Below are 17,116 nucleotides of genomic sequence, written 5' to 3'. Positions count from 1 at the left end.
TTTTGGCAATGAAAACAAAACAAACTTGCTCTCACAGTGCAGAACTCAGTGTCTTCTTAATTCGATGTAAAAACACTAACTTAACGGAAGTGCTTGTGGGCAGGTCAGAGAGTTCGCATTTCGTGGGCTGGTGGGGATTATGCTAATATGTTACCTAGTGACGTATATCGGTAACAGGCAAAAAATGTGAAAATACGACGTCTCGTTGAGGTGATTCAGAATCGACTCTCTCTTTTGAGAGACAATATCTTTATTTATCATTCACTTTTTTGATGAACAACTTTGCAGACTGTTTACATTTAAGGATAGCTAAGTTAAAAACTGCAAGAAATATATTTTTCGAAAACCCATATGACCTGCTCTTTACCAGTTTATTCAATGATTCATTCACAAACCAGACATCACTCTGTTTGCCTGAGGCTGTGGATTACAAGTAATACTGTTATAAATTATGCTTCACAAGACCCCAATATATTGTCAGGAGCCACAGGTATTCATTTTGAGTTCCTTGATATGAGTTTTTTTTTTTTCTTTTTTTTTTTTCCACTCTCAAAGCTGACTTGCAATTCTTGAATCACCAAGTATCACGGTTTCACCGAAAAACTGGTAACACTTTCTATGAAGTCCATATTTATAATACATTATAAGGTATTATAAAAAACTTAAAATATGTTATATAATCTTATAAATAATTATAACAACAATTATGATACAAATATAATGCTTACACATTTGTGGTTATAACTTTTAAGATTATGATTATGTATAACATACAATGAACACCATATTAAATCTTATTTTACATTTATAATGGGCTATATATCTTGACATTGTTTATTTAAGATCTGCACAGTATCTTACTACATCTTTTAAATGGTTAGGTGTGGAGTGTTATTTGAGTGTTCCCTGTGAGGCTAATATTAATTTTGATGTGAGCTAGTTAATAATTTCAACTGAAAAAAATTGCAATGTTTATATGTTAGGTTACATTTTATTTTGATGCTTCCTTTAGTCTACTGACTATGTCGACTGCAAGCTAATTTGCAACTACATGTCAACTAACTCTCAGAGTATTAGTAGGCTTAGGGTAGGTAGAATGTTGATGTACTTGCAAAGTTACTTATAGTTGTCAGGCATTCACCACAGCCACCTCCACCTGCCACGTCACCAGTAGCACCGCCCACTCATTCATCATCACCTGAATTCTAATCACGTTCACCTGATCCTGATTGACCCACGCCCTATATAAGACACTCTTCTCCAGTTCCCCCTTTGTCTGGTCTACTGTTCACATCACTGATGCTAGTTCCTGACCCCATGCAATTCCCCTCGTCGAACTCTCCTGTGCTTTCTGGTTCCCGTGTGGCTTTCTGATCTGGACTATCATCTACTCCTCAACACAAGGACAGTCAGCTAAGATTACCTAACTACCATTCCATCTTGCTTTCTGTTATTTGCAAATCTGTTAATAAAACTCTGGTTTGGTTTGACAAGAGGTGAGTAGCAAACCAAACCAGAGTTTTATTAACAGATTCGTGTGTGTGTGTGTGTGTGTGTGTGTGTGTGTGTGTGTGTGTGTGTGTGTGTGTGTGTGTGTGTGTGTGTGACAGAAGACCAGACCGACAACAAATATGAGCAACGAGACACCAGCTGCATCCGATCCCCTCACTGAGTTGGTGAATGCCTTTAAAGCGGCTCTACGACCAGCACCATCGCCGCCATCTGCCTCAGGATGTCCCATGGCCATGCCAGGTATATTTGTGTGTAGGGTGTTTTTTTTTTTTTTTTTTTTTTTTTTTTTTTGCTCCAAGTCAACCTCTACATCCAGATGCAACCACAACAGTTTCAGTCGGAGAACGCTAAGGTCACTTTTCTTATATCCCTCCTCGCTGCTAAGGCCCTGCAATGGGCAAAAGCAATTTGGAATTCAAATAATCCCATCATTAACTCCTATGAACAAGCAACCAGCACTCTCACTACTTCCGATCAGTTGTTCCGTCTTCAACAAGGTTCTTCTTCGGTGTTCGAATATACACTCCTCTTCCGCATACAGGCGGCGACTAGTAGCTGGAATGAACCCGCGCTGCTGGGCGCAAGGACTCAACCCTGAAATCCACACTGCCATGGCTCTGTACGACGATAGCATTGGACTGGAGTCCTTCTTACAGCGAGCAACCAGAGTTTCCCAGCGACTAGCCGCCTGCCAGCCACCGGTAACCGTTCCTCAGCCTGCCTCGGTGGCTGCTAGCTTCCCAGTACCAGAACCAATGCAAGTCGACACCACTTGTCTCTCACGTCCAGAACAGAACCGCCACATCGAGTTGGGCTTATGCCTATACTGTGGACAACAAGGACATCTCATCCGTAAAGAATCTCTTTAGCACCGCACCCCTACTACATCACCCAGATCCTAAACTCCCTTTCACAGTTGAGGTTGACGCTTCCACCACTGGAGTGGGTGCGGTGCTCTCTCAAGCGGTCGGCGAGCCTCCTCTCCTTCATCCCTGTGCTTTCTACTCTCGTAAGCTGTCTCCGGCGGAGCAGAACTACGACGTGGGAAATAGAGAATTACTAGCAATCCAGCAGGTTCCTCCCGTGGGCCGAGTACGCACAGAACTCCCTCTGCCAAGATACCACCAGCTTAACACCTTTTCAGTGCGTACTCCGTTATCAGCCTCCACTGTTTCCCTGGACGGAGGAACCCTCTAATGTTCTAGCTGTCAACCACTGGTTTCGAGAGGGTGTGGGACTCTGCTCATCACTATCTACAGCGGGCAGTTCGCTGCCCCTGGAGGAGGGGGTAGTGTCAGGCATTCACCACAGCCACCTCCACCTGCCACGTCACCAGTAGCACCGCCCACTCGTTCATCACCTGAATTCTAATCATGTTCACCTGATCCTCATTGAGCCACACCCTATATAAGACACTCTTCTCCAGTTCCCCTTTGTCTGGTCTACCGTTCACATCGCTGACACCCATGCAATTCCCCTCGTCGAACTCTCCTGTGCTTTCTGGTTACCGCGTGGCTTTCTGATCTGGACTACCATCTACTCCTTAACACAAGGACAGTCCGCTAAGATTACCTAACTACCATTCCATCTTGCTTTCTGTTATTTACAAATCTGTTAATAAAACTGTGGTTTGGTTTGCTACTCACCTCCTGTCTCATCTGTGTGTGTGACAATAGTCAGTTTGTCTTTTGGGGAACCAAATGTTAGCACATTTAACAGACATACTACTAACTATACTTACAAGTGGACATTGTTTGCTTTAAGTAAAGTAGCATACAAAGATGGCAAGATATGAGACTTAAAATGCATCACAACTATGAGAAATATAATCCATTGCAACTTAAGTGAATGCAACATGTTCATCGTGTGTTAAAACGGTTTTTATGAATATTCATAAGATGATATAACACTTTTATAATGCATTAAACATTCATTTAGAATATCCTTATAATGTATTATAAATGTGGGCTTCATAGAAAGTGTTATCAGAGTCTTCATTGTTCTTAAGCAAAATACATAACCTACATCTTGGATGGCCTGAGGATGAGTAAATTAATAGCAAATTTTCATTTTTAGATTAACTATCTCTTTAAAGTTTTAACTACTGAAAATTATCCCAAACATTAGAATGACACAGTTGGTCACATGACATATAAGAGCCAATTACATTTCATGATCCAAGTTGACGTAATGCTTCATCAGGCAGCAATTATGAATGGATTTGTAATTTGATCAGTAAGGCTGGAGACGGTGATTGCTTAGCTGTTTGCTCCTCACATAAATGTAATGTTTAGCCTTAAAAGACTTGAAATATTTATCTTTTTTTTTTTTTTTTTTTTTTTTTTTTTTTTTTAAATAAACTGTGACTGTAGTTGTATCTTCCTGTTATTGCCCGTGTTTTATATTGAGAAATGGTTAGGTTTGGGGTATGGGTTAGATGCTCTGAAATGTCGAAATAGTCTGAAGTAAATCAAATTATTGTGGCCGTTTGAAATGAAAACCACACCCCAAAATATGTCATTATGACACTTTCAATAACATTATTGATGATTAATTTCCCATGCCCTTTGCATTGACACAAAAAGTTTCTCATTGTAAGCAATGGGCCTCCATGCATGGTGAAAAATGATGCTAACAGTGCTTTAAAATTTACACCAAAGGGGTCTTGACTAAACTTTCATATGTGACGAGTTGGGAATGAGAACATTTTGCTATGTGAAGTGCTATTTTTACATTTACATTGGATTATTTTTTTATCGATCTTCCAAGTTTTGGCTACCTGGCCTTTCAGTGGAGAAACAGAAGACATTAAAAATTATTTCAGTTGAGTTTCAAAGGTTAACCAAAGTCTTACGGGTTTGGAATTGCATGAGGCTGAGTACACGATGACAGAATTTGGGTGAATTCTCCCTTTAAGCCTCTGAGGATATATAGTGAGTTTTCTTTGCTTAGTACAACATCACCAAAACAGGACTAAATACAGGTTTACACTTTTTATTAGGTGGCCTTAACTACTATGTACTTACATTTAAATTAATCATTTGATGCAATGCACTTATTGTGTACGTGTTTTTACATTGTACTTTATATTTTAAAAATACCTGCATGTAACTACATCTGTAATTATTTTTTATTACATTTATAGTTACACTGTCGAACCATCCCTTGCCCCTTAACCCACCCTTATACTTATCCATACCACCAAACCTGTCCCTAACCTTACCCATATCCCACCTGTCATGAGTCAGGCTTCTGTGGCTCCCTCCGATTGCCACCGGAGGGCACCCTCTCCCGAATATTGACTGTTTTGGACTCCATTTCCCATGTTCCCCGTACCTGGGTCTGATTGCCCTTCCAGGTGTTCCTCATCTCCTCCCCTATTTATACTGCTTCCGGACTCTTTCACTTTGCGAAGTCTTGTATTGCCCCGGCTGCATTTCTGAGCGTTTTTCCCTGTTATTGGATTATCTGTGTTTGACCTAGGATTGTTTTCTCGTTGTTTGATTCTCTGCCGCCTGCCCTTTGGACTCTATTGCTTTGGACTCTGATACTGCTCTGCTAGCCGCCAGCCCCGACACTTCGCCTGCCTGTGACCATTCTTTGTTTCTTCTCTGCTGTCCCTGTCGCTGTTTTCTGACCCCCGCCTGTCTGACCACGTTTTCTCTAATAAAAGCTGCAAATGGATCCTCAGGCTTCTGATCAGTCATTACACCACCTCAATAGCAGCAAAAGTGTTTTGCAATACAGTATGAACACAACAAGTACATCGTACTTTTTTTTTTTTTTTTTTTTTTTATGGAAGTACACAATAGTTAAGGCCACCTAATATAAAGTGGGACCTTTTTTTTTTTGTTTTGTTTACTTTAATTTTGATGATTAGAGTGTACAGCTCATGAAAGTCAAAAAATCCATTTGCATTTAAGTTTCATTAAATGTTCCTCTCCACAGTATAAATTCCAGGTATCTCTTGTTCTTTGAAACCACACTAATGGAAAAGACTGCTGACTTGGCAATGGTCCAGAAGACAATCATTGACACCTTCCACAAAGAGAGAAAGTCACAGAAGGTCATTACTGAATGGGGTGGCTCTTCACAGAGTGCTGTATCAAAGCATAGGTCTTCAGGAAAAGGGCTACCAAGCAACTTCTGAAAGAGAAACAACGTCAGAAGCATCTTACCTGGGCGAAGGAGAAAAGGAACTGGACTGTTGCTCAGTGGTCCAAAGTCCTCTGTTCATATAAAAGTAAATTTTGCATTTTATGTTGAAATAATGGTCCCAGAGTCTGGAAGAAGACTGGAGAGGCAAAGATGCTAGAAGTCCAGTGTGAAGTTTCTGAAGTCAGTAATGCTGGTGTTGGTCCATTGTGTTTTATCATGTGCAACGTCAATGCAGCCATCTACCAGGAGATTTTGGAGCACTTTATGCTTCCACCTGCTGACAAGCTTTATGGAGATGCTGATTTCCTTTTCCAGCAGGACTTTAGCACCTGCTCACAGTACCAAAAAACACTTCCAAGTGGTGTGCTGACCGTGATATTACTGTGCTTTATTAGTCAGCCAACATGCCTGACCTGAACCCCATTGAGAATATATGGGATATTTTCAAGAGAAAGATGAGAAACAGTCAATTCAACAATATACAGACGTTCTGAAGGCTCAATAGTGCCTCAGCAGTGCCACAGGCTGATCACTTCCATACCACACATCACTGATGCTGTAATGTGCGCTAGGAGCAAGTCATTTGCTGTAATATGTGCTGCAGACCAAGTATTGAGAGCATAAATGAACATACTTTAAAACAAACTTGAACTTTTCTTTTTTGCAAATACGTTTTTTGATTGATCTTAGGAAATATTTTAATATTTTGAGATACTGGATTTTTGACTTTCATGAGCTGTAAGCTCTAATCATCAAAATAAAATAAATAAATAAATAAATGAGAAAGTTTCAGTTCTTAAAATAAGTTACAATGAAAAAAAAATCTTTCATGATATTCTAATTGTTTGAGATGCACCTGTATATAAGACCATATTCAAAAATGTTGGCCAAATGACAGACACTATTCATCTTCCAATGCAAAGAACAGTATTTTTACAGTACAGCGGCAGCAGCATCTTTCTCTTTGCTGAGACTGAGGCATCTGTCTGGATAGAAGGGAAGATGGATGGGGCCAAATACACAGCAAACCTTTTAAAAAAACTGCCCTTCAGTGAGAAGCTGGAAAGTGGAAAGATGGTTCTCCACTACTGACCAAAACACAAAAGTCAATCAGATGTCCAGTGGCCTAGGGTCATGATGCTGAATGTCTATGATAGTTTACAGTAGTTTGTTATGAAAAAACCCGATGATCATGATTTTGAAGAGTAGGTTTGGTGCTGAAACAGCCTTTCCATCAAAAATGTTCCTATCTCCACCCCAGAGGGAAATGATAGGTGAATGTGAAAGTTCAAGACTCCCATGACTCAGCAAATCTAATGCAGTTTCAGGATCAACAAGGGTTCTGACCCACATCCATGAACCACTGTATGCCCATTCTCCCTTCTCACATTTACGTTCTCAGAAACCGCAGGATCGTGTTGTTAATGGTTTCATGACTCCAGCTGTTCACCATCTTAAACAGAATAAACTAGTGCTGTCAAGAGCACACTGTTCATCCGTTTACAGTCTCCCACCAGAAGAGCCCAGAGCAATAGCGCAGGCCCATCCATTTCACATTGTGTTTCCTTTCATAATGACAGTCAAACATGTTTTACCGATTCTGCCTTTTGCCTTCAAGGATCTGCTTTGTAAAAGAGGGAAGTGTAAGCAAACCCCAAAGCAGTGGGAAAAGTCATAATAGTGGCTGTGCAATGTCTTGTTGTTGCAGGCCGTATCTTTCATCATGTATAAGAGATGTGTTTAGCAAATGAGTCAACATTTATTCTGTAGGACTCGTGCTGCTGTGATAAGAAATTTAAGTAATCATTTTAAATGGATGGGATGCTCTAGGCCACGCCATGTACTAGAGTCATTTTAATAAGCCATCCATTCGCTGCTTTCATCTTAAATAATCCTCTTGCCTTAGAATCTTTGCAGAATATGACTATCAATATTTCATCCAGTGTTCACCAAAATTGTCTTAGATCTTCACCGGACCAAGTTTTACCAGCTGAATTTTTGGTGATCAATAATGTTTTTAAGAAGAAAAAAAAAAGGGTGGGGGGTTGGGGGGGCGTGGGTGGTGTAACATTTTATTTTAAGGACCATTCTCACTGTTAACTAGCAGGCATACTATTGGCATATTGACTGTTTATTAGTACTTATAAAGTGCATATTAATACCTTGTTCTGCAAAACCATATTTTAGATCCCTTAATCTTACCCCACACTCAAACTCAACAACTACCTTACTAATTATTAATAAGCCGCAAATTGGGCATTTAATGAGGCAAAATTCATAGTTAATAGTTAGTTAATATAGTGAGAACTGGATTTTAAAATAAAGTGTAACCAAAACATGTAAATGAATAGTTGTTTCTGCTGGAAATTAAATTGTGTATAAAAAATATTAGTGTAAAGTAATAGTTTTATTTTGATAATTCAGTGAATAAAATGAAATGTATATATGTGTATATAGTCCGCTGATTCATTTATGTCTGAGGCTGTTTAATAAGGTTTAATAAAACAGAACTAGAAATTCAAACTTTTCCAGACTGTTTCTTGCAAACAATAATAATTGGAGCTCTGACATGCAACTGTCAAAATTAACAAGCACTGTTCAAACCTTAGCTGGCAATGATTTATTCAAGAGTTTTATGCTTATTATAACTTTATAAATCAGAGATGTCCCTGATCTAGGAATCCATACTTCACTGCCTATTGAAAAGCACTTAATATACAGCCATATAAATTATTGATTAGTTTGCATAGAAAGACCACCCGCTGCATTAATCTTGTATGCTGCTGCACTCCTGACCAGCTTTAACAAGTCAAGCCGAGTCAGAAACGAGAGTTTGGAAGCTCTCCTTTGGCCTATACATGAAATACTACAATTCGACAAGACCATGAAACAGATAGTAGATTGAACTCTGAGCCATCGTGACCTTAAACACATTAATCGCTATCAAAGCAGTGGAGTACAGATCACACAGACGACAGGCCAGAGTGACCCTAAAGAGAAATGTGTCCTGGAAACAAGAGAAACACTCTAATTCAAATCTGAAAACTAGTATAGTTTGAGTTGCACAGTTAAAAAAATCTCACAAAACCAATATCAATATCAAAAACAAAATTAAACCTGAGAAAGAAAGAAAGAAAAAAACTATAGTAAATTTCATTAATTTTATTATGTGTCACCAATGTATTTTACTGTTGAAATTATGTGACCCTCTGGGGTATCTTTATATTCATTGGCTGCTGCCGTTGCAAACACACTAGAAGCGTAGTGTTGTTTGGTGACACAAAGAGTGGAAAATAGACAAAAAAAAAAAATACACTTATTATTGTGCTTTACCAGCAGAGACAATGTGAGAATCGGTACCTGTATGGCCGAAGAAGTAGAAAAGTTCTGAAGCCAAAAAAACAGAACAGTCGACACAGACAAAAAAAAAAAAAAAAAAATCAAACATAAACAGTTTGATGGCAAACACAAGCTGGAAAAATTTGTAGATGGTGTATTTATTTATTTATGTATTTATTTATTTATTTATTTAATTTAATTTTTTACTTAGACTAGTAAAGAAATTAATTATTGTTATGCATTTGGCTGTTCATTTTCATGACAACTATATTTTGGGGGCCTTAAAAAATACAAAGTTTATGTGATCTAAATGTTTTGTATGTGAGATGCTTAGCAACAGACAGTCATTTGCCTTATATTAATGCTTTGGACAGACCTACTGTGAGCTCAGAGGTTGTTAATCAATGGTATATGCATTTGCTGAAGCTGTTAGTTCACATTATTTCAACTTATGATTTAAATAATGATGTTTGACAGTGGAATGTCTGATGTTTCCTACCAAAAGCTACACTCGATGCTGCGTATCAATACACTAATGAGAACATTCTTTGTTCGACCGGTTGTGAAGACTGTGTGTCAAACACACCAAGAATTGGCTTTAATAACCTCGGTAGGTGACGTATTTGATTATGTGCACCTGAGGGTTATAAATAGATGTAAATCGAACACACCTGCAGGTTTCAAGGACCGCATTGTGTCTGTGTGCGTCAGAGAGCTGAGTGCTGTGTTGCAGTTTCTTTTTCAGAAGATAAAATAAGAGTACATCATGTCGGAGTCAGAAAGGAGATGCGTGCCTCCTTGTGTTAGACTCATCTCTGAGGATGATCCGCATGGTTTTTGCTACGAGTGTTTGGGGGAAGAACACGCTGCCCTTGGGCTTGAGGGAGAATGCGAGCACTGCAATCTTTTGCCGAACAAAGTGCTTCATGCGTGGCTCGCTTTCTTCAAAGTCGCTGCTCTCTCGCTGTGGTTCTGGGGGTTGTGTGTTGATCTGGCTGATCTCACCGGATCAGGAGGTCCTAGCGCCCTAGTGCTTCTTCAGAATGGGCAGAGGATACTTAATCTCTTGCTTCTGCAGAGATGGAGCTCGAGAGCGCCACCTCTGAGCGCTCCTTTCGCGATGATAAAGTGAATGAGTTACTTGAGGTGGTAACTCAAGCAGATGACAGACTAAAGCTAGACTGGCCGCAGGAGCAAGAAACCCTCAAACGCTCGAAGCTAGATGACAGATTTCTGTCAGGTGGCCGGGGGGAGGGACCTCAGCGACAGTCTCTACCCTTCTTTGGCAATCTTTGGGGAGCAAGCCCTACTCTACTTACATATTCCTTGGTGGGGAAAGCGTACAAGGCAGCGGGTCAGGCTGGTGCTGCCCTGCACACCATGGTGGTTTTGCAGGCGTACCAGGCTGACCTGCTTAAGGACATAAGCGCAGGCGGGACCATCGATGAAGAGGTGCTCTCAGAACTTTGCCGGACCACAGACCTGTCTCTCCGTGCGACAAAGCAGACAGGCTGTGCCATCGGCTGTTTTATGGCTGCTATGGTCTCCACGGAGAGACATCTGTGGCTCAACCTCATGGGCATCAAGGAGAGGGAGCGAGCATTCCTCCTTGATGCCCAAGTCTCGCCATTAAGAGGTGTGTGTGAGGTTTCTTTCCCGCCGTGCTCAAGTGTCAGGACTGTCAGCCACCCAGTCCCAACCAGGTCTGGTCTCCATGAGGCGGGACGCCCAGAAGGAGAGACTAGTGCCCCTTTCAGAGAAACTGGCAGCGTGGAAGCTACTGCCAGATATCTCTTCTTGGGTCGTAAGGACTGTAGAGAGGGGCTATAGGATTCAGTTCGCACATCGTCCTCCGCATTTCAATGGCGTGGTTTCCACTTCTGTGAAACCGGAACGAGCACATTTGTTGACACAGGAATTACAGACTCTGCTGGACAAAGGGGCCATAGAACGTGTTTCCCTGCCAGACAGAGAGTCAGGCTATTAGAGCCAATACTTTCTGGTTCCCAAGAAAGATTGGGGGCTGCGTCCAATTTTGGATCTTCGTGGGTTAAACCACGACACAGCACAGGACACAGGAAGTTCCTGAGGTTCACTTTCAGTGGTGAAGCTTACCAGTATCAGGTTCTCCCATTTGGCCTAGCTCTGTCACCCCGCATGTATACAAAATGCATGGATGCAGCACTGGCTCCTCTGCAACTCCAGGGGATCCGCATTTTGAATTACATAGACGACTAGCTCATTCTGGCCCAGTCTCAAGAGCTTGCGCTTCAACATCGGGATGTCGTCCTAGCTCATCTCATATCTCTGGGGTTGAGACTCAATGCCAAGAAAGGCGTTCTCTCTCCTGCCCAGAGAACAACATACATGGGGGTGCTATGGGACTCAATCACAATCCAGGCACAGCTGTCTTCTGCGCATGTCGAATCCATCCTAAACATCCTAAAGAACATCAAGCTAAGTCAGAAAGTTACTCTTCATTACTTTGAAAGAGTTTTAGGTCCACAGTGATACCTTTGGGCTTCCTGCACATGAGACTGTTTCAGTTGTGGCTCAGAGCCAGGGGATTTCATCCGAGGGCCTGACTTTGGGTCCCACTCTAGATCCGTGTTGTCGTTGCACGATGCTAACGACAGATGCTTCCCTCACGGGCTGGGGTGCAGCCTTAAGTGGCCATCCAGCCCAAGGGATCTGGAGAGGTCACCTTCTCGATTGGCACATCAGTTGCCTCGAAATGATGGCTGTATTTCCGGCCCTGAAATTCTTCCTCCAGCAGTTAAGGGGCTACCATGTCCCAGTGAGGGTGGACAACACAGTGGTGGTCTCTTACATAAATCGCTAGGGCGGACTGCGGTCGCACCACCTGAACAGGCTAGCGCAACACATTCTGCTTTGGGCACAGGACAAGTTCCTGTCCCTCAGAGCGATTTATATTCTGGGACATATGAATATGGAAGCAGACTTTCTGTCCAGACAAGCTGTGATACACGGGGAATGGAAATTCCACCCCGCAGTAGTCAGTCAAATCTGGGAACGATTTTACGAAGCAGGACCTTGCTTCACAGAAGACTGCACAATGTCCCCTTTACTTCTCTCTGACTCCTCCAGCTTCCCTGGGTCTGGACGTGATGGCCCATATGTGGCCCAGTCTACGTCTTTACGCTTTTCCCCCGATTGCTCTGCTCCCGGGAGTCATGGCCAAGGTCCGTCAACAGGGGTCTCACCTCTTACTGATAGCGCCCCATTGGCCGACCAGAGTGTGGTTCTCAGATCTAATATCCCTCCTCTACGGCTTGCCGTGGGCGATTCCGGTCAGGAGAGATCTCCTATCTCAGACGCAGGGGACAGTATTTCATCCCCAGCCCGAGCTCTGGAACCTTTATGTCTGGCCCCTGAGGAGGACCAACTAAGAGATGCTGGACTTCCAGCCGATGTTGTAGAGACTATTCTAAGTGCTAGGGCTCCCTCCACTAGAAGAAGTTATGCCCTCAAATGGCGTGTCTTTAAAACTTGGTGTGTGTCACACCATGCAGAACCAGTTCACTGCCAAGTTGATTCAGTGCTGGAGTTCCTGCAAGAGAAATTGTCCTCAGAAACATCTCCTGGTACTCTCACCATTTCGGCTTGCCATACTCTGATTGACGGGGGCACCCACTAGTCGTCCACTTAATTCGTGGAGCCAGGCAGTTAAGGCTGCCCACCAGAGCAACAGTCCCTTCGTGGGACTTAGCAATAGTTCTTGAGGGTCTGGTTGGGACCCCGTTTGAACCACTAGAGTCAGGTTTCTGACTCTAAAGATGTTTTTTTCTTATAGCTATTACTTCTCTGAAGAGAATCAGGGATTTGCCGGCTCTGGCAACCTCGCCATCCTGCTTAGACTTTGCCTCTGGGCTGGTGAAAGCCATTTTGCACCCTCACCCTAATTATCTTGCAAAAGTTCCATTCTCAACCATAAATCTGGTCGTTCTTGAAGCCTACTGCCCTCCGCCATTCACAACACCGGAGCAACACTGTGTCCAGTACGTGCTCTTCAGATTTACGTCCACCACACAAGCCAGTGGCGTAAGTCAGAGCAACTTTTCATATGCTATGGGGGCTGGCCAACACGAAATGGACAATATCCCATTGGGTAAGGGATGCTATTACCCTAGCTTATGAGGCGCGTGGCCAAGCGTCGCTTCTAGGGCTTAGGGCCCATTCAACCTGGGGGGCTGCATCCTCCACGGCTATAGCAAGAGGTGCCCCCCTGCAGCAAGTGTGTGATGCAGCAGGCTGGTCCTCTCTGCACACGTTTGTCAGATTCTAGACTCCGGCCTTGCATGTCCTTGAGTCAACATCCCAGAGTCATGTCTGAGACCTTTTCAATGTTTGTGCGCACACACTACACAGCCTTGATGGGTCCAGACACTTCTACGTCGTTGGTATTCTCGTTCCCATTAGCGTATTGATACGCAGCACTGAGCGTAGCTTTTGGTAAGGAACGTCTTGGGTTACTTGACTGTAACCCTGTTCCCTCAAAAAGCAGGAACGAGATGCTGCACCTCAATGCCACACTGCAGGCGTGCCTGGACGTCCTTTCAGATAAAGGCATAACCTGCAGGTGTGTTTGATTCACATCTATTTATTTAACCCTCAGGTGCACGTAATCAAATATGTCACCTATTGGGGTTATTTAAGCCAATTCTTGGCGTGTTTGACACACAATCTTCACAACCAGTCAAAAAAAGAATGTTCTTATTAGTGTATTGATACGCAGCATCTCGTTCCCGCTTTTCGAGGGAACAGGGTTACAGTCAAGCAACCCAAGACGAACACTGATATTGCCCATGATGCGGTAAAGAAAATTCCACCAATCAGAGAACAGCAAACACAAGCATATACAGGGGTTGGACAATGAAACTGAAACACTGGTCAATATAGAGGGTATGCATTGACGTCACTTTCTCACCGGGACACCCCCCCTCGTTTTAGATGTGTTTTGTGCGTTCTATTGCAGTATTCATGCTGAAAACAAATGCTGCCATTCAGGCTTTTTGACACTCAGTGGGCAGAGCCACACTCAACCCAGCTGACGGTGACGTCACATGCATACCCTCTATCCACAAGTTCCTACGCCCCATGAGGCCTTGCGTCAAAAGTGGGAGCGTCTTCCGGTTCAAAGTAAACAAGCGGGAAGTGACACTTATTCATTCAACAGTTGACGGTAGTGATGGGCAAATAAAGCTTTGTGAAGCACTGACATTTTTACCGCCGCCGAAGTTGTTCTCAAGTTGTACCGGAAGCACCCCTCGGAAACAGGTGGATAGTGTTGGAAAGGAAAGGAAAAGAAAGGAAAGGAAAGGAAAGGAAAGGAAAGAAAAGGAAAGCACTTGTGCTCTGCATTTAACCCATCCAAGTGCACACAGTGCACAGTGAGTAGTGAACAAACACGCACACACACCCGGAGCAGTGGGCAGCCATATTGCCCAGGGAGCAGTTGGGGGTTAGGTCCCTTGCTCAAGGGACTCACCTCAGTCGTGGTATTGAGGGTGGAGAGAGCGCTGGTTATTCACTCCCCCGACCTTCAATCCCTGCCAGACCTGGGACGCAAACCCGCAACCTTTTGGTTACAAGACTGACTCCCTAACCATTAGGCCATGGCTGCCCCCAGTGTTGGAGGTTTTATGGCTATGTTTGCGCGGCCTGGTGGCCAATCTTCACTGATTGCAGATTCCACCAGTAAAAGCAGAACATGAAGGTTGACTATGTGCACACAATGGTTCAAATATTGTACCCTGATGGTGATGCCGTGTATCAGGATGGTAATGCACCAATACACACAGCAAGACTGGTGAAAGAGTGGGTTAAAGAACGTGAAAATTAAGTTGAACATCTCCCATGGCCTGCAGAGTCACAGACCTCGCCACTGTTCTGCAAAAGGCATGGCTCAAAATTCCCCTGGGTACTGTGCAGGACTTGTATTTGTTATTATCAAGATGAAATGATGCTGTATAGGCGGCCGCAAACGGAGGCCCAACACTATACTAATTGTGGTCTAAAAATAGGTGTTTCAGTTTCATTGTCCACCCCCTGTATAATTTGTTTGTAATTTGTTCTTCACGTGTGAAATTCAGCAAGCCTCCCCTCTGTTACTAGCAAAACAAATTAGGGTTTTGATGCATTCAACCTGTTACTCAAGTCATGGGATGTTATGGTTATTTTTATATTCAAACAAATGTCTAGCCATCTTGTCCATAGGCAACCATTATTGCAACACACTAACTAAATTCCTGGTTTATTCTGTTCTCAAAAGCATACAAATGTTAGGCCTGCAAGGAAAAGATACTTGTTAACCCTTTAAACCGGCTGTGTCGGTGCCGACACATCAAACCAAGCTGTATTCATGTTACCATAACTCTTGAACTGTTTGCACTATCAAAACAATTCAAATTGCTTCTGACAGTAGACAATATGCACTTTCCAGCAGTGTATAGCTTATTGCGGTAATTTCTTGTGCCCCGTCTCCGGCTTGCATAAAACAATAAACTAAATGAACAAAAATATGGCGAAGGAGGAGTAAACAGCACAGAAAGTGATTGGAATGATTTTTGATGAGACAATTTTACAGTCAAATAAACAAAATATGTGAAAAATACCTATTTTACTCTTAGGTCTTAAAGGGTTAAGCTTGCAAGAAAAAGGAAATGTTAGTTTTGTATTTGACCATGTATTTGTATTTTTAATTATCTTGTTTTTTGGAGTAAAGAAGACACCGTTTCATTCTTATCGTAATATTCTAAAGAGTCCATTCAGAAAAACATGACAGTGCAGGGCAAAATATAAGGATGAGTAATGCTAAGGCCTTTATATAAACAGGTTGTGTACTGCATTTGTCCAATCAATGACACTGACGGCACAGATATGCAAAAAAAAAAAAAAAAAAAAAAAAAATATATATATATATATATATATATAAATCATATATATATAAATCATATATATATATATATATATATAATAACATTGTGTGAAAAGGCAGCTTATGAATACACAGGATTAATTGTTAACATGGATAAAGTATTACCAGTCTGAAACATGATAACCCTGGATAAATGTCTGTATTTCAAATTGTTTATTTAGCTTACATAATACCCTACGATGTGCATAATCTTCCCTCTTAATGTGCAATATTATCCTTTCAAAGTGATTGTCAGCACTGCCACAGTCATGAGATCCAGACCTTTAACAGTTTAGCAGCACTGGGAGTTTCACTGCTTTTGTCACTGTTAGCATGTTTCAGCTCATACTGACGCTCTTTCACAGTAGTGGCATCAATGCTGTGTTCAATAGCAGCCCCAAGCGCCACTTTGACCTAACATGGCAAGCGGTGCACACAGCGTCACCAAAGTCTGTTGCTAGGTAACAAGCGTGAAGTGTGCTTGAGTTCTCTGCTTTCGATTAATGTAATTTTCTAAAATGTGCAATCTGCTAAATTACGTTATGCGCACCAATCAAGTTTTTTTTTTTTTTTTTTCCTCTCTCTCAAAAACTTTTGAATAGTATAGTGCATATGAACATTTGAAAGTCTCCCCTGTTTTCTCATCTTGCTCAAAAACACGTGAAATAATGTAATTTAAACATTTTACTCTCTCGATTAATTCCCATGCACATCATGCTCGGAACAGTTTTAGCAAAACAGCAAAACTAATTTAAGTACATGATTGGTTCACATTAGTCCTACATAATGAAATCTAGCAAACTGCACAGAATCAACACAGTTTTGGTGTGTTGATTGCATATAATATTATAATTCTGACAGTTTGTGTTTTACCCTTTTTTCTTCAGTGTACAAATATATTTCCGTAGACATAAGCCAAAATGTTTATTTATTAACTCTTTACATTACATAACTCTTTTTATTCTTTTCAGCTAATATAAAACTAAAAACATTTTATTACTAAAATGCAAATTTTAGTATTAAATGCATACTAAAATATGTATATATATTTGCATTTATTACTATATATATATATATATATATATATATATATATATATTGCAATGTCTCTTTAAAATGTTCATTATCTTTTCTGTTGTGCTCTAAATAAGTGCATTCATAAAATAAAAC

Source organism: Labeo rohita, chromosome 5 (assembly GCF_022985175.1).
Source record: "Labeo rohita strain BAU-BD-2019 chromosome 5, IGBB_LRoh.1.0, whole genome shotgun sequence".
NCBI lineage: Eukaryota > Metazoa > Chordata > Actinopteri > Cypriniformes > Cyprinidae > Labeo > Labeo rohita.
Note: the sequence above shows the minus strand (reverse complement) of the source record.